The sequence below is a fragment of the Canis lupus genome, chromosome 35, assembly GCF_003254725.2.
Source record: "Canis lupus dingo isolate Sandy chromosome 35, ASM325472v2, whole genome shotgun sequence".
Classification (NCBI taxonomy): domain Eukaryota; kingdom Metazoa; phylum Chordata; class Mammalia; order Carnivora; family Canidae; genus Canis; species Canis lupus.
In genome coordinates this window covers 4199092-4221365 of record NC_064277.1, presented here as the reverse complement: position 1 = coordinate 4221365, position 22274 = coordinate 4199092, and the positions used below count along the sequence as shown (strand labels likewise).

At 47.5% G+C, this 22274-nt stretch overlaps 2 long non-coding RNA genes across 2 annotated transcripts in view; one reads left to right on the top strand and one right to left on the bottom strand.

Annotated features, from left to right (window-relative positions):
* The window catches only part of LOC112659280 (uncharacterized), a 50981-nt gene extending 43744 nt beyond the window's left edge, over positions 1-7237 (bottom strand). Inside the window, exon 1 of the long non-coding RNA XR_003136285.2 lies at positions 5083-7237. This is a non-coding gene — a long non-coding RNA (uncharacterized LOC112659280). The remainder of the gene's footprint in view (positions 1-5082) is intronic.
* Positions 7238-7299: 62 nt separating this feature from the next.
* LOC125754388 (uncharacterized) lies at positions 7300-20085 on the top strand. Its single transcript, XR_007408442.1, has 2 exons — positions 7300-7816; positions 18953-20085. It is a non-coding gene; the product is annotated as an uncharacterized LOC125754388 (long non-coding RNA).
* Positions 20086-22274: the final 2189 nt, after the last annotated feature.

The window sequence follows — 22274 nt, the reverse complement described above, 5'->3', positions numbered from 1 at the left end:
CAGTCTGTTTTTAGTATTAGTGTAATTCTGGCTTTATAGAATCAGTTAGGAAGTAGTTCCTCTGTTTCTAACCTCAGAAAGAGATTGTGGAGAATAGATATCATTTCTTCCTTAAATATTTGGTAGAATTCACCAGTGAACCCATATAGGTTTGTTGCTTTCTGTTTGGGAATGCTATTTACTCTTTAATAGGTATAGATCTATTCAGAAAGACTATTTCTTTTTGTGTGAGTTTGGCGGATTGTGTCTTTCAAGGAATTGATCCCTTTTTCTAGGTTAATAAATTATTTGTGGCATAAAGCTGTTCAAAGTATTCCATTATTATACTTTTAATTTTCATTGGATTTGTAGTGGTGCTCCTCTTTCATTTCTGATATTAGTAGTGTGTCCTCTTTTTATTTTTATTTATAGTGTTACCATGGTATATTTTCCCATTCATTTGCTTTTAATCTATATCTTTATATTGAAATTTTTTAAGATTTTATTTATTCATGAGAGACACACCAGGTGTCCCTACATATATCTTTATATTTAAAGTGGGTTCCACAAGAGCTAAAACATGGAAAGAGACCAAATGCCCACCAACTAAAGAATGGAAAAGAAGATGAGATGATAGATAGATAGATAGATAGATAGATAGAGGAATTTTACTCAGCCGTTTGCAATGACATGGATGGAACTAGAGACCATTATGCTAAGCAAAATAAGTCAGAGAAATTCAAATATCATATGACTTGTCTCATAGGTGGCATTTAAGAAACAATACAGATGAGCATAGGGGGAAGGAAGGAAAAATAAAATAAGAAAAGAGAGGGAGGGAGGCAAAGTATAAGAGACTCTTAATTAGAAAAAACAAACAGGGTTGCTGGAAGGGAGATGGGTGGGGGACGGGGTAACTGAGTGATGTGCATTAAGGAGGACACTTGATGGAATGAACACTGGGCATTGTATGCAGCTGATGAATCACTAAATTCAACCTCTGAAACTAATACTCCACTATATGTGGACTACTAACCTGAATTTAAATAAAATCTTGAATGAAAAAAATAATAAAGTTTCTTGCAGACAAAATATAGTTGGGTCACGTTTTTTAATCTCCTTTGGCAATCTATTATTTGTTTGTTTCTTTGTTTGTTTGGCGATCTCTTTTAATTGGTACATTTAGATCATTGACCGGGGCCTGTGATTGTGATGATGCCCTAGCAGGTCCCAATAGCAAACAGCTCTTGTTGGATATATTTCAATGGTACATAAGAAAAGGCAAATAATGCACTTGGTACAATGCCTAGGACATAGCAAGTGCTCAGTAAACCTTAGGCATCATTATTGGCATTACGATTTTTGCTTGTCAGCTTCAAAATTTACCCCTTGGACGTTCCTCATGGTGCCTTAGTGGGACCAAAGAAATTGCTGTTTATTACTCTGTCTTGTTCTATTCATATATTGTCACTTCTAACACTCTGTTTCAAATTACATCAAAGTAAGCATTCATTTAGCTGACAACCTATCACAGGGCATCTTTCCATGTAAAATGAACCAATTTATAGTCATTGCTGACAGCTGGTTTTTGAAGGAAAGGCCATTTTCCTTAGTTGATTGTGAAGAACAGTGATTAATTCAGCTCATCAGACTGCAGCAGCAAATGCTAAAAAGGGCTCATTGTGTGAAGCGCCCCCCACCCCCCCCAACCAAGTCTCTTAAAACCTACATTTCCAAATCTGTCAGAATTTCCTGAGCTTAGGCTGGACTTCAGAGGTCACTTCATCCATCTACCCTCCCACCTCCTACACTATTTTTAAAGACTTCTAAATAAAAATAGGCCCTGTTTTTCCTTGGCAATGGGCCATCAGGAGAGGCGAATTTGGCAGCATCCATATTTTAGGATTCTGTGGACTTAAGAAAGGGAGGTCTCCTCCAAAAAGTGACTTGCCAGTGCTTGAAAGGGATGAATTCTGATGCTACCATAACAAGAAATGCTTACAGAGAAATCCTAAATGGTGAGATTGGTTGCTGTACTCCTCTTTGCATCTAGTGGGAGAGGAGGTACGTGGTACCATGGAGTGGAAACAGAAATTTGTTACTATGATACCCAAAGGACACTTGTTACAAGAGACATCACTGTGCTCCTCCTCATGGTCTCCTGTGAGGAGAAATTTTGAAGATCGTATTCAAAGTGACCTCCAGGACCTCGCTGTGGACCCTTCAGGAGAACTCTGGGGGTAGAAAAGACTAGGAGAAAGTAGGGAAGGGAAAGAGAGAATGAGTAGCAAGAGAAGGGATCTCCAAACACAAATCCCTGTGGAATGGATGCCAACTAGATGGGATAAGAGGAAGCTGAACTGTGTTCTGGACTGTGATCAGGTGGCCCTGAGGGCATTTTCCTTCTAGTCACACCTGTTCACTGAACCAGACGTCATCATTGCTGACCCTCGGGTTCTCTCTGCAGATCCAACCTCAACTCCCTGCAGATTCATCTGAACCCATCTGCAGAGCAGGGACCACAATGAGGGGCAGAAGGGGTGTCTGAGGGTGACCTCACACCCTCTCAAGTATGCCCTGCAACTCTTTCAGCAGTCGGTCCCAGAGGTCCACATTCACGGGAGTCCCCAATGTTGAGAATGTGCTTGCTTTCTAGCCCATATCATCGGTCGGGGAGGGACAGTGAAAACAGACACCCGAGCCTCTTCATGGTGGCCCAGATAAGAATTTAGGAAGCAAACTTGCTTCCTATCATACATTTGCTTATCATATGATTCACTGAAGGAGGGAAGAGTTCTGCTGTCTTGGGAGGCATGTTGAATCCAGGTGGGTTGAACGTGGGTGTTCCAAACAGCTGCCCTTTTGGCAAACCTGGTCAGAAAGTTGACTTTCAAAGTTTTGGGCTGTCTGTGCCGGGAGGGGGAGATTTATGGCAGATCTTTTCTTTTCTTTTCTTTTTTCTTTTCTTTTTTTCTTTTCTTTTTTTCCTTTCCTTTCCTTTCCTTTCCTTTTCTTTTCTCTTTTCTTCTCTTTTCTTTTCTTTTTTTCTTTTCTTTTCTTTCTTTTCTTTTCTTTCTTTTCTTTTCTTTTCTTTTCTTTTCTTTTCTTTTCTTTTTTCTTTTCTTTTCCTTAGGTCTATTCTTTATGAAGCAGCGGTGTCGCTGTGCTCCATGGGTACATCTGCACATCCACGAGCATGGCAGAGGGTCAGATTTCCAGAACGGTTGGCAAGAACTGTGCCCCTTATTTTCCAGAGAACACACACTGCTCTGAAAGGAAGAAATAGCTGGTTTTCCTCAAACTGCTGAGCCAGGAAGCAAGAAGCCATCTCTCAAAGGCAGCAGCAGTCGGCTCCAGTCTCCTATGCGGAGACAGTAGGGTCCTTCTTCAGGAGGGAAGAGAGACTGCACAAAGGCCCCGAAGCTAGCTCGCACGGCTGCCCCAGCCCTAGTAGGCCCTGTTTTGTGCCTGGGAACACATCTAGCCGAGCAGGTCAAAGGGGACCCATTCTGCAACACCCAGAGCAAAACATCTTCCTGTTACTGCTGAACTCAACGTGCCGGGAATGAGCAGTTTCATACCTTCTGCTTGGTTGTCAAGACATTTTTAAAAATGCTGATGTGACTGCGAGTCATTTCCCAAGACCCATGAGGCAGATGTCAGTAACTCGTCATGTTGTTATTTACTGGACGGTTTGTTGCCTCTCGCCTCGCGGTGCTTGGGAACCAGGCCCAATTCTGTGGAGAGAGCAGCCTCCTGCAGTTGATCCAGTGAGTGTGTGAGTTGAGCCTTGAATCATTTGCTTGATAGATTTTTTTTTTCCTTTCCCTGGAAACAGGAAAAAGACTTTCCCCCTAAGCCTCAGGCAGTAGGGCTCATGCAGGAAGTCCCTTTCCTTTCCTTACGGAGAAAACAAAGATGCACACATGTTCCCAGAGAGCTGCAAACACAGCTCTGCTTTCAGCAGTGGCTGGGACCCTGCATCACCTTCCCCTCCCCTGGGCTGGGCCCAGTGTAAACCACCACATCTTGGGGTTCCTTCTTTCTTACACAGGCTGAGTTGTAAGTGGGAGACACAATCCACAAGACTTCACAGGGCCTGGGTGGGTCACACGCATACCTCTATGTAACACGAACCGACCCAGAAAGATGATGACTTGACTGATTCATAAGGATTCTTACCAGTAATACAGTCAGCATCTTAGGGCTTCAGGTCATCACCCCGACCGTCTGAAATGGCTTTTTTTTTAAGCCCGGAGATAGCCCAGGGGCAGACATCCAGAGCTTTCAGGGTAGGTCCCAGCACCCATGTGTCGTTCACCTTTGTAGCCTGGATGGGCTCCCTAAAATGCTTTCCCAAGCCCCTGGGCCTACCCAGGACCCCTCCAGTTGCTCAGCTGGCCAACCAGTGAAACATTCCCAGCCGCAGCGGAGGTGGATGCCTCGAACACCCACAGATGATCACTGACCGCATTTGTGACTCTCACTGCACCTTCAGCATCTCTTCTCGCAGAGATCCGAGGCCAGGAAAGAAGCCACCAATTGTTGTTTTTGGAAGTGGACAGCCTGGTTTTCAGTTTTCCCATTGAGTATTTGCTAAAATAGCCTCTTAGGAGTGTGTTATGAACTCTGCCATCGTAGCTGCAGTTCCTTGGGACATGGATGGCATCTTATGGAAAGTTCTGGGGGTCCCCTCCAGCCACCTGACTCCCAGCAGCCCCCCCAGCTTGTAGGAGTTTAAATCACCTCGTCTCTTCTCAATTTTCCCCACTCCCTTCCTCCCTTTATGAGTCTTTTTCTCTTAGGAGTAATTTCCAAACACCTCAGTTAAGTTTTCAGGGTGCTTTAGATTTTCTTCTTTTTCTTCTAAATAAACTTTTTAAAATCAAGGCTAATGTTCATACAGAAAACCACACATGCCCTGAGGGTTCAGCTCACAAAGTGAACCCATGAATGTAGTAGGCGCTCAGATGAGGAAACGGGATCTCAGCAGCCTCCCAGAAGGCCCTTCTGCCCCTTCCCGTCACTGCACTGCCACAAGGCTAACCCTCAGGTGACCTCGTTACTGGAAATTGACTTTGCTCAGTTTTCAGATTTACTTACATGGATCCATGCAGCAGGAGCCCTGTGGGATTCATCCCTGTGGCCGAGCGTGGAATTGCTGATGAGTATTCAAAGTTGTGGTTTTCTCCAAAAGAAACCCTCAAAGCATAACAAGTGCAAAGGAATTTTAAAACCAGCTTGGGTGGAGCTGGGGGATCTGAGGGTCTTTGACCTCATGAGCTGAGCTGAGCTGGAGGTGGAAGGTGAGGAGCCACCTGGCCTCTGCTCTGCCCTGAGACGTGCTCACAGGACAGTCCCAACTTCTCTCTTTCCATCCCTGATGCGATGATTGAAATGATGACAAGTTAAATGTCATTTGTTGTCTCGAGTTGACATATCGAGCTATGCGTACCTCTTTGAAAGTCTGCTCACCTGAGATTTGGATTCAGAATAAAGTGGATCGATTGAGAATCTAATTCCGAGAGACGCAGGGTCAGGACCAATCAACCAGTGAATTAATCAACAGGCATTTGTAGGCGCCTCTTTACTTTTCCTTCACTCACCTCTGCCCACAGGTTCTGAACTAACACCTTCATTTTTCAAATATGCAAATGGAATTACCGTATCATAGAGATAAAGTGCGAACAATTATTTTATATAGCATCGATTTAAACACAACTTAGAAATTTAAAAATGCCCAAGGTGGAGAGTCTAACAGGAGACCTGCACATAAAACTGGGGCACCAGAGTCATGCTCTGGGTGAAAGTAAAGAGAAATGACTGCTGTGCAGAAAGGTCGGTGGGGAAACATGCCTGCCTCCATCTGGAGACATGGGGCAGAGAGAAAAATAAAACTTCCGTGAGGCTGTGTACCACAAAACAGTGCTCCGGTCACTCAGTGGATGGAGTCCACACTAGCAGGCATAGAATTCATTCTGAAGTAGCCTCTGCTTGGAGTGTCCCAGGTTCTGACAGAAGCAAATGCAGGTATTCCCTGGAAGCAATCAGACTTCCATCACAGTCACTGCAGTTGTAAGATGCCACCAGTTGTTAAGATGCTTCAAATTTCAGATCCGTAGAGTGTGAATCCACGACATTAGGTAATAACATGAATAACTCGAAGTTCTCGGATTTGTGGTAGAGATGGAAGAGGAAGCAGACACACTCTCTAGTACCTAATAGGCTCAGTAAATTGTAATCACCACTGAGTAGTGTTCAGTCCCTCTGTATTTATGAATAGCTAACCTGGAGACCACCTGCAAGTCTGGCCAGAGAGCAAAGTAAAAGTAGCAGCGGAGAAGCCGGGAGCGGCCAGGGACGGCTTCAGAGACAACAGAGGTCTGGAGACTGGCTGTGAAAGATTGAACAAGTAAAGGGAAGAGAATATTCCAAGCTGTAGAAATGGTATGAGCGGAGGTTTGGAGGTGGCTGTGAACGAGGCATACGAAGGAAAAGAGAAGAGATAAGGCGGCAGGAGATGAGTCCCGCGGTGCAGATGTGAGAGGGAGCGCACTGGGGCATCTAGAGCTGTGATGGGATTCAGCAAGTGTGCTGTAGGGAGTGCATTAGGCCAGTGTGCTGGCTGACTGGCTGCACTGGTCCACCCAGTGGACGAGGAGAGCCCCTTGGCCAATAGGGTGGCTGTAGGATGGAGAGGAAAGGGGTGCCTGAGAAGACAGGAGAAAGGTGAGCAGGATTTCAGTCTACTGATTTGATAAATGAAAGAGATGAGTACAAGGGAGGGGGTAACAATGAAGAGCCTTCCCTTCTCCCAGCATGGACCTGAGCCCAAGGGGGAGGCAAAAAGCACGTGGACCTTACAGAGGCTACTCTAGGACAACGCGCCTGGGGAGGATGTCGGGTCTGCTGTTCCTCTCTCCTGGCCTGCCTGAGTCCTTCTCTGCCTGAGGTCCTACTCTCTACTTCCCACCAACCCAAATGAATTAATTTATAATCTTCTTCATTTTCTCCAACTTCCCAGAGTCAGCCTAAACCTCACTCATCCAGAGCGCACCTTGGTTGAGCCTTTGACAAAAATGGCACAGGAGCCCCAAACAGAGGACTGGTTCCCTTATCTCCTTCCTTTCCCTTTCAGTCTTTCCCCTGCTTCTCTCTGCTCTGGGATGGTTTGTAGCAGTGGGAATTGGCAGGGACAGCCCCCAACCCCAGGCAAAAATGACTGAAAGCACAGGTCTCCCACCGATGAACCGGCACAAAGAACAGAATGTTTTGAATGCTTCTAGAACCTTCCAAATTCATCCTCACTATGCATACAAATAATCCACCCTGAGACAAACAATCCAATGGAAAGTAACATGAAGCTGAATGGAAGGAAGTTGGCAGGTCAATAATAATAATAATAATACAAAGACAGCCTCATGGTAATTGAAAAAATAAAGGTCTGATATTACCAAGTGTTGAAGAGAATAAGGCAGATGGAGCTTGTAAAACAGAAAGTGCACATTATACCAAAATTCAGGGAGGAATCGGCCACTTTCCACTAAAGGTGAAGATGGATATGTGGGGGGATCCAGTAATTCACCTACACTCAAGGAGTCCCAGGAAAGACTCTGTGCGGAATGTCTGTAGGAGCAACAAAGCGGCAACAGGCTAACCTCTCAGCAGGAGAGTGAATCAGCCAGACTCCAGTCAACACAGCGGTGGCAGTGGAGCAGGCGTCCACAGCAGGATGCTGAAAGGAAAACAGGCGGGAGATATCCTCGGTGGTCATTCGTGTACATGCAAAAACACTCAAAACAGCAGTAGATGCTTATGGAGACAAATACGATGCAAGGTCAGACCTGGGGGGGGAGCCTGCTGCCTTCTGCACAACGTGGCCTCAGCATGAGGCTGTGAGGGGGCCCATGTGATCCAGGGTGGGAGCTCTCCCCGGATCGGTCACCATTTACTCATTTAAAAAGAGAGATAAATATAAAAAATAGTGAAAGGGAATAAAGGGGAAAGGAGAAAAAATGAGTGGGAAATATCAGAAAGGGAGACAGAACGTGAGAGACTCCTAACTCTGGGAAGCGAACTAGGGGTGATGGGCAGGGGGTGGGGGTGAATGGGTGACAGGCACTTGACGGGACAGACACTTAGGGGGGCACTTGACAGGATGAGCACTGGGTGTTATTCTCTATATGTTGGCAAATTGAACACCAATAAAAAATAAATTTATAAAAAAATAAAAAATAAAAAGAGATAATAAATAAAAAATAAAAAGATATCTGCAGTCACATAGTAATCATGTATTTTTTTTTTTAATTTTAGGGCTGAGTATGTAGATGCCGGTTATTTTATTTTCTTTTTTTTAATGAATTTTTTTTTTAAGATTTTATTTATTTACTCATGAGACCCACAGAGAGAGAGGGAGAGAGAGAGAGGCAGAGACACAGGCAGAGGGAGAAGCAGGCTCCATGCAGGGAGCCCGATGCGGGACTCAATCCCTGGTCTCCAGGATCACACTCTGGGCCAAAGGCAGACACTAAACTGCTGAGCCACCCAGGGATCCCCATTATTTTCTATGTTTGAAAGATTTCATGATTTTTGAAGAAAGTGAAACAATAAATTATAGCAAAGCTTTCATAGGAATACGTTACAATGTTCGCAGTTTTTAGCACCAGCAGGAGAGCAGCACGATTCCTTTCTCCCCTTGATTTTCTGAGTTTTGTGACTGTAGCATATTTATAATTTAAAAAAGAATTAGAGATGGTTATTTTAATTTGTTTAAAAAGTGATTATATGGAAAAGATAAATGAGGAGAAATCTATGGCGTGGTTCTTGAGGCCTGTGGCTTTGTATCAATCTCTCAGCAAAGAGGGGCCCCTTTGTAAGATGCGATTAATAAAATCCAGCGGGGAGGGCATTAGTGGGTTCTCTATGAGAGGGCTCACGTCCTACAAAGAGCACAGTGTTGCTAATTCTGACACCAATATTTCCGCAGGAGTGAATCGATGGAATCTTCCTGAATGTGTTATTTATGGTACCAAATGAAAAAGATCTTGTTCCTCAGCCAGACTCCAGCCAGGAAAAGGCCAGACAGATTCGTATTCAGGTTCTTATTGCCCGAGTTAAAAGCAGTATCTTCATGGTCACCAAGGTGAATTCGGCACAAAGTTTGCTGAGTTAGCTCCTGGGCCTGCAGGAGAGGGCGCATCCAACCCACAGCTGCACCGATGGGCCCAGGCTAGCTGCTGGGGTCACCACCTGTCAATACAGTTCCTCAAACCCTGATTCCATGAATGCTGGGAAAACCGGCGTCCTTCTCATATTGGCAGGGAAGTGGGAAGTTTAAGATTCCGCGAGGTCACTTCTTTTTTTCTTCTTCTGGAATCCTCTTTCCCCAAATTATTGATCATCTTACTGTGTTGTTCCTCTTGAGCTTGCAGCGTTCCCACTGGGGGATTCCTCTCCCCTCAAGGTTTGAGGAAACGGGGTGTGTGTGGGGTGGGGAGGTCATACAGGTGACTCCTGCACCACAAAACCTTCCCCAAATGACCATAATTGCAGATAATTAAAATCCTTGTTATTGCAAGTCCCTGCCGCCTGTAACTTCTCACCGGTTCTTCCTTCAAGCCGAATACCGTGTAACTTTGTTTTTTACTCCTCTCTGTCTACCTTTTAACATTTTTTTCCCCCTCGTCTAGAGTCTCCTAGCCTTTCACTCTTGGGCTACTCTAAGGACATTTATTAAATGGGACACTTCTGTTCATGGAGTCCCGCTCCCTCTTGGCTTCACCCCAAGGGCTATTTATTTCACAACGAAGTGATGCCCCCGAGGGTATGTCGAAAAAGAACTCTCCATGCCAAGGGAAAGCCTGCCACAGAAGTTAAATGGTCGCCACCCTGTCCCACAGTGCCACCCCGGCCTCACCCCCCGATACGATCATCTGAGAACCGGAAAGTATTCAGGACAGCATTGGCTCACGTTGTGCCAAGTGTGAAATAAGTGATCAAAGCAGTGCGTTTTGCAGGTATTGGTGTGGCAGCGGGGAGAGAGCTGAGGCGCCACCTGGTCCCGCAGATCACTGGGATCGTGGAAGTGAGGGAAACCGAGGCAGAATGTTCAATGACAACATCTCTGAAACTGGCCTTTGCCTCCTCAGGCTGATTTCATGGGGGGGGGGCGCTTCCCCTTGGCTAGAGGTGGGGAGCAGAGTAGTCAGCGCTTCTCGAAGGGAGTGGGGGTGGGTCTCCACGCTGCTCCCGTCGGATTGCCAAGGACAGAGGGAGGGCCGTGTTTTCCTGCCTGAAGATGGGCGTGAAAGAACATTCTAAACAGGAAAAGCCCTGAGTCCTGGCCCAGCGGGGCAGGGAGCTAATTTCTGAAGGCAGAGCGACGGTCAGAGCCACCTGCGCCATCGACGGCCTCCTGCACCAGACACGGTGGAGAACCCGCAAGAGAAGGAAGCCGAGGCCTCCCCGCAGCCTGAATGCCGCCTTCGGCCCTTCTGGAAGGCAACCTGCTGCCAGCACACGTTGCCCAGCGCGGTGCTCCGGCCACAGCAGCTACTCGGCCTGTCGAGTGGATGGAGAACAAGCAGACGTGGGACCTAAGGACTAAGTGATGACATGACCGATTGCAGCTCTGCCTCCAGATTCCTGGGGTCTCACCCGTGCCCGAGACGACAGTTGGCTCCCGGGGTGAACCCAGAGGCATGATGTGGCTGCATCTGAGACGCCCCGCTGCCTGCGAGAGCCCTGATCTGAGCTGAGGCCATCTCGGGGAGTCCGGGTGAGGGGGGCTGTGGCTTGGCTGCGGGAGGAGGGGGACGTGTGCACCCTCATGGCGCCAACGGGGGGGCAGGGCTGCGGCCTCCTTGCTCTGGCTTTTTGGGTTCTTGTTTTGTTTTGTTTCTCTCTGTGCATTTGTGTCATTATGATGAGGAACTAGTTTTTCTTCAATCTCCTTTCCATTTGTAGATTCGGGACGACCCTGGGGTGGCCGTAGCCAGGGCCTGGTGGGGGTCACGGGACCACTTCAGGGACACTTCAGGGACAACAGGGCTTCTCATCTTTGAAGTACTTTCTTGACAGCTGTTAAAAGGGCCCTGATGCTCGGAAGGGGTGTTGTAAGAAAGGAAACAAATGGGGCGGGGGAGAGAAAGTACCGGCAGGTCCTCAGAATTTGATCCTCCCAATGGCCCCCAAACCTATACAGAAATGGATCCTTGGACGGCAGCCTCCCCTCCAGATGGCAGCAGTGGCTGTGACCCTTCCCACTTGGGCTGGACGCCACTCCAAGCACTAATCACCCAGCACGTGAAAGTGTAGTGAGTGCTTGAGGAGAGGACATTTATTCAAGCACACGGAATATTTTTTTCTTTTTTAAAGATGTATTTATTATTTGAGAGGTGGGGTGAAGGAGCAGAGGGAGCGGGAGAGAGAATCTCAAGCAGACTCCCCGCTGAGCGTGGAGCCCAGACACGGGGCTGGATGTCACGACCCTGAGGTCATGACCTGAGCCAAAACCGAGAGTCAGACGCTTGGCTGACTGGGGTACCCACGCACGCCAAGGACACAGGATTTCTGAGAACTCTCCAGTGGTGCATTTCCACTGCCTGCTCTTCTTCTGTGGCTGCAACTTTAGATCTTATGTACATCCTTTCTGCATACGACAAGGTGAAGCACCTGTGGGACTTGAAAGACTTAACCATTTGGCACCGGGCACACGATTTTACAGCGAAGGGCCCTTCCCAGCAGGTCTGACGCTGGCACAACTGTTATGGGACAAGTGCTTCCTATTGTCCACCGACTGGCTCCCATGAGTTCTCTGTATCCACTTCAGGTCTGCTGACCCCCGAAGCAGACCGCGGAGCCGGGGAAGAGCTATTGCTGCCTCCCGCGGGAAGGTGTGTGCTCCAGTATCCCAGCCGAACGAATCACTTTCTAGCCGATCGGCAATGAAACGTGACCTAAAACAAGCCTGCTCTCGGAATGATCTAGATAGAAAGGGGGAGTAGGGCAGGGAAGATGGCCCAAGTGGTCAGGAGAGCTTCTTGTGACCTGCTTATGATGACAAGGGTGCATGTCACCCCCGAGCGACAGAGACGGGCGCTGCGTGGTATTGCATAAAACCTCTGATTGCCGGGATGCGGGCGAGCGGGTGACTGTCACCACTCACGTGCACGCATACCTGCGGTGTCTCGCCTACAAACTGGGTGGTAAGATACTTGTGGTCAAAAATCACTTCTTACACATCTTTCATCCTTAACAGCGCGTCACACTGAAACTTGCTTATTTTGTGGACACTTACTGCACCTACACCAGCAGGAGCCGGTGACTCGCCGACCCAGGAAACAGAGCCCAGACAGGTTGACTAGTCTTACCGTCACCCCTGGTGCAGGTTTGCACTAAGTAAAATATCTGCTGAGTGCAACATATCCACTAATTATCCTAGAGATAAAAAAAAAAATTTTAGGAGAGAAACTTGATTATGAAAAATTTCATAAAATTTTCATAAATATTGAGAAGAAAAATAGTAGAGTGTACTAGACCTCCATGTATCCGATAGCTTAACCGTGATCAACTCATGCCCAGTCTTTTTTCATCTAGACACTCCCTCTGGGTTATTTTGAAGCAAACCTCATATATCACATTATTTTGTCTGTAAATATTTCAGCAGGGCTCTCTAAAATAGTAAAACTCTTTAAAAAAAAACCATACTATCATTACCCTACCTAAAGTAATTAACAACAATTACATAATATCATCAAAGACGCATTGATTTTGCTGCCTCGTACGTTTTTTTTATATAGTTTGTTCAAATCAGGATCCAAAGAAGTTCAAATCGTTCCAATTAGTTGATGTGCCTCTTACATCTTTTCTAATCTGTACTTGCTCCTTTTCTTTCCTTGCCCCTTTTGGAATACATTTGTTGAAGAAATCAAATTATTTCTCCTGTAGGATCTGGATTTTGCTAATTGCATGCGTGAGGTACCTTTTAGGATGTGTCTCTGTCCTCAGGCTTTCCGGTAGTTAGATCTTGGGTTCTTTGGTGTTTTGTTTGTTTTCTGTTTTGTTTGGGTTTTTTTTTTGGGGGGGGGGGTGGGATCCAGGATACTTCACAGGTGGTTATCGTGGAAACCACAGAATGCCTGGTTATTCATGCTTACTTAGATTGTGTCATTAAAGATTGCAAAATGGTGATTTTCTAATTTTTAAATCATCTCTTCATTTTGTTTGCTGGAATGCTTCTACGAGAGAAAGTTTTCTTTATCAATACAGAAAAGGTCAGATAAAGCCTTCATGCTTTCCTCCTATTTACCAGTTTTTAAAATATTAAGTTGGTCTCCTAGTACAGGGGCAACCAGCAAACTGGTGTCATTGTTGTTGTTTCTGAGTGTCAGAACAGGCAGGTTTGAACACGGAATGTGTGTCAGTCCATTACTGCTTTTGTTCTTACCGATGCCCAAAGGGCCACAGCGTCCGCAAGGGGCAGCCTTAGAGACATCGTCTCAGGGATGCCTTCCGTTTCTAGAGCGATGGAAGTTCCGTGCAGCTGTGTAGATGTCATCCAGATCGTGGGGACGTAGCTGTGGTTCGTTAATTCTCACCGCTGTATAATTTGCCATTATGTGAATATACCATGATTTATGTGACCAGTTAATGTCCAAATGGTTTCTACTTTTTCGCTGTTATAAATAACACTGCTCTGAACATCTTTTCTCCTAAAGCACATGAGCAGGAGCCCCTAGAGCAGAGCCACTTCGCTTTTTCACATCAAGGCACACGCGGAAAGTGATAGTCTGCATCACACATGTGGGTAAATTTTTTTTTTTTTTACATGTGGGTAAATTGAGGTGATATTGGGTTATCTATAGGGGCTTGGTGAAAAAAATTCATTACACTTTTCACGTATTTTCTAATTACAATTCTCTCTTCTTCTGAATCTTTCCTCTTCTTTCTACCCTTGGCCTGTCTTCACTAATAACATTTCGATTCCAAGGATTTCTTTTTTTCTTCTCTTATTTTATTTTTATTTTAAAGATTTTATTTATTTATTCGTAGAGACGCAGAGAGAGAGAGAGAGAGAGAGGCAGAGACACAGGCAGAGGGAGAAGCAGGCTCCATGCAGGGAGCACGATGCAGGACTCGATCCCGGGTCTCCAGGATCATACCTCAGGTTGCAGGTGGCGCTAAACCACTGCACTACAGGGGCTGTCCTCTTCTCTATTTTATTTTAAATTTTTAAATTAAAATTCAATTCAATTAGCATATACTGTATTATTAATTTCAGAGGTAGAGCTTAGTGATTTATCAGTTGCATATAACACCCAGTGCTCATCACATCACATGCCCTCCTTAATGCCCGTGACCCAATTACCCCGTACCCCCACCCACCTCCCCTCCAGCAGCCCTGTTTGTTTCCTAGAGTTATGAGTCTCTTATGGTTTGTCTCTCTCTCTCTCTCTCCGTTTCTGTTTTATTTTTCCTTCCCTTCCCCTACGTTCATCTGTTTTGTTTCTTAGATTCCACATAGGAGTAACATCATGTGATATTTGTCTTTCCCTGACTGACTTATACCACTTAGCTTAATATCCTCTAGCTGCATCCACATCATTGCCAATGGCAAGATTTTATTATTTCTGATGGCTGAGTAATATTCCATTGTATACATACCCCATCTTCTTTACGCATTCATCTATGAATGGACATCTGGGCTCTTTCCATATTTTGGCTATTGTTCAACTCCCAGAATTTCTGGTCACAGGTAGGATGTTAGGTACAAATCATTCTAAGCCAGTGTTTCTTAAAATGTAGTCTGTGAGCATCAAGTAACACTACATGACACAGTCACTAGCTCGCAGGGATAGATGTAGAGCTCCTTTGTGCCAGATGTAAGCTAAGTGGCATCAGTCTCAAGGATGAACAAAATGCCACAGTGGTGTGAGTTCACTCAGTGAACAGGACAGTGGAGAGAGGCTGGTTTATCATATGACACATGCTTCTATAGCAGCTTATTCATGTTGAGAGTCACTGTTGGCTTCTGCAAAATAGCGTCTTTTGCCTGGCACCTTAAATTAACGTTGACAATTAATTTCATCGGTTTTGTACATTTGTACTGAATTTATAAATTGGCTTTAGTTTTGTAGCTATAGGACCATATGGAGAATATTATCATGAAGATAACAAAGCCCACATTCATTTAATAATTTTTTTTTTCATTTAGAAGAGGTTGATCGTTACTCAAAGTGACCATAGTGGTCTACCCAATAGCCATTACCTCTTACTTTCTGCTCCCTAACAGAACCTTAAGTTTGTTCAGTGTCCTACCCTCCCATGCAGCCACGTGTTTAGGGAGGACTGGCACTTTCACCACCCCAAGGTCCTAATGGGTGTGAGGCAATCACGGACCTCGTGTACCCTGCCAGTGACTGGTTTAAACATGAGTGTGGAATGACGCAAGTTTATCCAGTAAGACCCAAGGGATAATTCGGTGGTGGGGGGGGCTTCAAGAATGATCTCTCTTAGCAAGAGACAAAAGGAAGAAGAAAGCCCTTTTCCTCTTTCTGTGAGTCGTGACCAGAAGTGTCACTTGAAAGTGCTGCAAGCATCCGGTGAGCACTTGGGGACAGTCAGTCCCAGGTGGAAGCCAGCATGCCCAGGTGGAGGGGCAGGAAGAAGACGACGACCCAAGTCTTGGCGACCCTCTTCTGCTACTGTATCACGAGCCCTGTCTCCTGACTTCTTGTTTTAAGAGATGATGTTTTCCGTGCTGCTGATCCCTTGAGTGTGGGTTGCTGTTACCTGCACCTGGAAGTGTCCCAACCGGCACAGGGGCCTGAGGGCATCAGGAGAGGATGAGCTCCTGGGCCTTGGTACCACATCCTGGGGTCAATGGCTTTGCTGGCTCTCCATCCTCACTGGGCTGTGAGTGTGGGCAGGCCTATGATCGAAGTGCCTGGCATAGGCCTGGCATAGGCCTGGCAGCCAATGCACGTTCAACAAACAGTGGTGTGATGAGGGAGTGAGTCCTGGTTACAGGAGAAGGGACCTAACTGTGGGCCACCTAGGGTGTGGGCGCCTGAGGCCACCGCCACGTCCTCTTGAGCAGCAGAAGAGATGCTGAGTGTCTGAGTTTCCTTGCACTGCATAGTCCGAAGAAGCTGCAGCGAGGCATAAGTTACTAAACACTGTGAGGCAGCTGAGGAGAGGCCCAGCGCGGAATGGCAAGTAGTCGGCACAATGAAGGGCAAATTAGAACGATTAATAAGAATGCAATCAGAAACTCTGCGGGAATAATGGGGAATAATAGATCATAAATGAAGTCTGGGATTGGCTCTATGGGTATATTTCCAGCCCAGCAGGCAGCATGCTATATTCACGCTTCACATCAATAATAGCCGGAGAAAATAGATGTGATTTTACAAAACAATGAACCTAACTAAGCAGGCATATTTAGTTCTCTTCCAGAAGGAAGGAGGAAGCCACAGCTGACTCAAATAATTTGACACACTCCGTTTCCAGCTGAAGATTTTAGAACGAGGCGAAAACGAGTTTTTATCATTTTTCATGTTAACTGGGTAAAATTGGCTTTTATTCCCACAGTTGGGTGAGACTCGTAATAGAAGATGTTACGGCTCCAACTAAAGGTGTACAATTAGGTATTATAAGTACTGCTTAATAAGTTTCGAAAAGTAGTAAGCAGGCAATTGCTATTATAATTTTCTTTTTAGATAAAATATGTACAGAGAATGTGTGAAAGCCGTAATTATAGGCCTATATAGCCTTTGCAACTATACATAAAACTCTAGTGGGTCACGGAGATAAAATAATCAGAGCCTTGGCCTTTAAACGGGCTATGGAACCAAGCATCCCGAGAAGGAAAATCAAGCACTTCGTCTTCAAAATAACTAAGTTTTTAATTTAAAAAATAAGTGATGTAAGCAAGTTTGTACAAGAAGCGTTGACAAGAGGTGCAGACAAGACTTTGGCAGGAACCTGGCTGAGCTGGGCCGGGGAGGGGGTTGGGGGGACGTGAGACCTCGTTTGTCCCCTTGCTCTGGGGGGAGCAGGGTCCTCATGGTCACCTTAGCGCAGCCAGCTGAGGACCTGGCGTAGAATGTCACAGGTTCCACCGTCGGTGAGAGTTTGGGGCCCTGGAAACTTGATGTTGAAAAATCATACCCTGGAAACACTGATTTTGAGAGCTGCCCGGAGGTTGGAAAAACTTACTTGACTCTGGTGAGGAGAGAGCATCGTGACTCAGAGCCCAGGGTCTGGAGCCAAGCCTGGGCCCGGGCTTGGCTCTGCCAGCGGCCAGCTGTGTGCCTTCAGACAAGGGGCTCAGACTCTCTGTGCTCTGGCCTCCCCGGGCCGTGAGACCATCTGAGCGCACAGTTTAGGAGGCGCCTGGGGGGCTCCGCTGCTGAAGCGTCTGCCTTCAGCTCAAGTCCTGATCTCAGGGTCCTGGGCCCTGCGTCGGGCTCCCTGCTCAGGGGGGAGCCTGCTTCTCCCTCTCCCTCTGCCTGCACCCCCCCACCCCTGCATGTGTGTGCTCTCTCTCCCTCTTTCTCTCTGTCAAATAAATAAATAAAATCTTAAAAAAAAAAAAAAAGTGGAGTTAGGAAGCAGGTTCTGGAAGGTAGTGCAGATTTCAGCAGGCCCGGGAGCCAGTCGGCCTCAGCCTGGCCTTGCACCCCCAGGGGCCCCTGTGGAATGAAGGAGCCAGAGGGGTTTGTGTGCTGAGCAGCTGCTCGCCCCCACCCAGCCGGCCACGGGTCAAAGACACCTTCTTTCAGCAAAGCTGTCTCTTTTCCTTTCCTTTCCTTTCCTTTTCTCTTTTTTTTCTTTTGTTTTTCCTTTAGTTGCCTAGTAAACACTTCTGCTGGAAAATTCCAACTTTGCCTTGGATGAGCTAAGAGGAAACGCCACGTGTCCACACCCAGGGCAGCCTCGCCAGGGAGGGCGGAAGGCCCCAGCGGACAGGCTTGTCAACGTGGCCAGGGCTGTAGCTCCAGCTGGCACTCCGAGGAGGCTGCGGGGGGGCAGCACGGTGGGGGCGACACGGGGCGCCGACAGCGGCCACGGCCTCTCTTCTCTCCCCAGCTCTTTTGTACCCACTGCTTGCTTGCTTTTTTTTTTTTTAATTTTTTATTTCCCACTGCTTTCTGTACACACTCATAGCACCTGTCACGTAGATACATGTCTCAGAGCCACAGCCTGGTCCTACTCATTTGAGTGTCTTCGGTGCCCAAGGCCAATGGTGTTACACTGAAGGGGGGCAGGGGCTGCATGAGCAACAGAACTGTCACTCCCTTCCTTCCAACTGGACACCCCAACACACTGAGGACAGAGGCGTCTGTGGGAAGCCAGAGGTGTCACAAGGGAATCTTCCTGGAGGGCAAATCAGTACACAGCGTCGGGTAGGCCTTAGCCGGGGAGATTAGAATTATTAACTTTTTTTTAAAAAGATCGTATTTATTTACTCATGAGAGACACAGAGAGAGAATGGCAGAGACACAGGCAGAGGGAGAAGCAGGCTCCCTACAGGGAGCCCGATGTGGGACTCGATCTCAGGACCCCCAGGATCATGACCTGAGCCAAAGGGAGATGCTCAACCACTGAGCCATCCAGGTGCCCCTAGAGTTATTGGCTTTTAAAATTACTCTGATTTGGAAAAAGTTGAAAGAATGTTGTCCAATACCTGTTCCTAATGCGCTCGAGTCAGAAGATGGTGAGGATGGGGGGAGTCTGGCAGATGCTTCCCCCGGGAAGAGAGGTTGGGGGCGCACAAGGCCCCAGCACCCGGGGTCTCTCCACAAGATGGCGCCCATCTCTTTCCTTAGCTCCAGTATCAATGGGAAACTTGTGTTTGAACTGCTGGGCCCGGGTGGGAAGAGGACCTGCGTTTCCCATATCTGGTTTCCTGCACCATCTTATCACCTGTCCTATAACGTATCCTACATTCACATGTTTTATTTCCCAGGGAACCCGGGACATCGCACGGGTACCCGCGTGTGATTCTGAAGTGGAGCGAGAGGCCCTCCGAAGTGTGCCCGCCGCACGCGGAGCCTGGACCCGTGGCTAGGTCCAGCACAGGTGTTTGCAGGTGATGACCCGGGTGAGTGGGGAGAGCAACCAGCTTTATTGGATACTGCGGGCTTCGGGGTGAGACCCTCATTCTCTGTGGTGCTGCCAAGAGGCCCTCTCACAGGGCCTGGTCTCTGGAAACACGCCTGTTTTTTCTGCTCAAGAGTGTCCATGGATACGAGAAAGATCCCTGGTCCCTGAACTTCATGGGAGGAATTTCTAAAAACAAAGACCTGAGTAACCCAACATGGGCAGTGAGGAGAATCCTTTTACCATCTCTTAAACCCTATTACCCGCCCCCTTGGCTATGAGGGGTGCACCAGTAAAATTGTTTCGTTATCAGAGATAATGTACTTTGTCCAATTGCTTCCCCTCATACAATTTTTCAACCGTCCGTCCCTGAAAGAATGGAGTCCAGGCATTTCATAGAAAAGGGAGACAAATTCGGAAGATGCTGCTCTGGCCTCGATAGATCTCCAGAGTCTTCGGGCCAACCCTGGTTTCCACCGGGGTTCAGAAACTGTGGACCGTCCTTCCTTCGGCCACACAGCAGGGCACAGGGGTGCTGGGGGCGGATGCCGTACTTGGCAGAGCCACCTGATTCCATGTGAAGGCCACAGGGAAAATAATTGCCAATTTGAGAACATTCGAAGCAGCGCGCACGTAGGCAATTTTCCCACGTGTCACCAACTAATGATAAGAGTCTGTCAAGCTTGGGCACCGTCTTAGAGTAAACGTGCCCTCACGCCTCGCTCAGTCCGCGGGCGACCCACCAAGTGGCCCGCGGAAGGACGGCTGGGCCCGCTTTGGACAAGAGGAAACGAAGATTCAGGAATGCCACGTGAGTTGTGCGAGGTCACACAACAGGTGAGTCTCAGCTTTGGAATCAGGGCCTGCATTGCCCGAGGCCTGGCTCCCTCTGTGCTTTAACTGGCTCTGCCGTTTCTAGGCCCAGGCCCTGTCCCGGATATGAGGACACAGCAGCAAACCACATCCACAAAAATCTCTGCTTTTGTTTGCATTCTAGGGGGGACCGTGAACGCACAGACAAGTGATGCCAGCAGAGGTCCTGTAAAATGGGGAGAAGGGCTTTGGGGAAAACGAAAGCAGGGCAATGAGGCCCGCAGAGGTGGTTCTAAATGGGGGGCTCGGGGGGCATTGGAACAGAGGCCCGAAAGTGGGAGGCGGTGGGTCATGCCGAGCCCTGGAGGTCATGCCCCCTCCAAGCAGAGGGAGGAAGGGCCATGGAGGCCGCCTTGGAGGTGGCCTGGCATGTCCGGGGGCAGCCCGGAGGGGAGGGTGAGTGATGAAGTCAGATGGCCACGGAGACCAGTAGAGCCATGGGCAAGTGACGTGTTTCTCATGTGTCCCCAGGGTCACTCTGCAAGTTTCCCCATAAATTTCCAATAAAATCCAAGCAAACAGTGACACAGGAAAAGAGTATTACATTTGCTATTATCGTGTGTCCCCGAAGGAGATAGAGCATCGAGCACTGTTTGCTGGGTGTTGGCTCTGAGCAGGTGCCTGGCAAGGGGCTTGCTTTAGCCACATCATTTCGTTCTTATCCTCGCAAACAGCTTCCTCACATAATTGTATTTGAGCCATTTTAACACCGAGGCTCAGAGAGGTTACCCAACTGGCTCAATTTCACAAATTAACCAGTGACATTCCTCCAGCCTCAACTGCACCCCCTTTTCCTCTCTTGTGAGCGTGTGCTCCCATCAGTGGCTGAAATGATTTTTTCGGGGGAAGAAAATGTGATCCTTGCCAAAGCGCTTCATAAGAAATACTCTTATAATACAAATTGGTGAATTTTTTTTTATTTTTAGTTAAAAAAAAAGTTTATAAAAAAACATTTATTTATTTTAGAGGGGGGAGGGGCAGAGGGAAAGGGAGAGAGAGACTCTCAAGCAGACTCCCCACTGAGTGTAGAACCCGACTGACGGGGGGGGGGGGGGGGGGGGGGGGCTCGATCTCATGACCCTGAGATCATGACCTGAGCCAAAACCAAGAGTAGGATGCTTAACCAACTGAGCCGCCCAGGTGCCCCAAAATTGGTGAATATTTTAAATGTTGTTCAGCACAACGGCATTTGCACATGTCATTCAATCTGAAAATCTTATTTTTAAACAATGCATCTAGTAATATTGAATGACATTTAAAAGGGGTCTCTGATTAACCCTTGGTTCTATTAACAAAAACTAAATAACATTTAAACACTGTTTATAATCATGTGATTTCCTTAATTGTCTGATTAACAAACAAATCTTCCCAAACGCTTACGTAACTATTCCTAGAAAGATAACAAACCAAATCTAGACACAGGATGAATTTTACATCCTCTGGAAATGTCAACATAAAGATCATAACCCAAGTCAACGGTGTAACTGCACATTTTAAGTTAGAATTACAAGCTGGACCTGCCGCTCTAGCGCACGGGTTCCTCTTGAACCCAACACGGAAGGAAAATAGCGAGGAGCCACCGATTCTTTTCCTGACGTCGATATATCCAACCCAGGTTCTTCGATTTACCTTCCTCATGTTCACACTCAATTCTGCATCTTCTCAGTATTAAGTCATGTGTCCATGAAGGAAACAATTACGTCACTGCAGGTGAATTTGGGATTGGATTCTTCAGTGGATTCGGGGGGATGCCTCCCCAGCCGGCTTGTGTTTCCGCAGATGCAGGAGTGTGAGGGAGACCCCGTGAGCCGGGGGTCAAGATGCCCAGGATGAGTCTTGTCGAGGCCACGCAGAGCTTGGTCCATCCTCGCAGCTTGTTGGGTGCACAGCTTGGCCCCTGCACCCTCTTACGTGTTCCCCACTACTCCCGCCAGGTCTCCGTGCTGCACGACTGCACTGGGCCGTGCTGTTTCTGGCTCACTTCTCTTCTGAACTCGTTTCAATATCCTACAGATTTGCTGCAACCATAACCTAACAGTTATTTAAATGATGCTGGATCAGATTCCCCGCCTGCGCGAGGCTGCCTCCGTCTGCCCCTCCGCACGGTGTTGAAGTCGGGCCAGCGCAGAGACATGGGCTGGGGTGGGGGACGAAGGGGGAAGCGAATCAGAACGATCTGGACAGAAGCAGGGGGAGAAGTCCTAGAGACTGGACATGGGGGGCAGGGGACGAGGACCAGTGGAGCCACATGCCCCCCCGGGCCAGGGCAGTGATGCGCAGGACTTGGGGTGAGCCCCCCTGGCACCCTGCCTCGG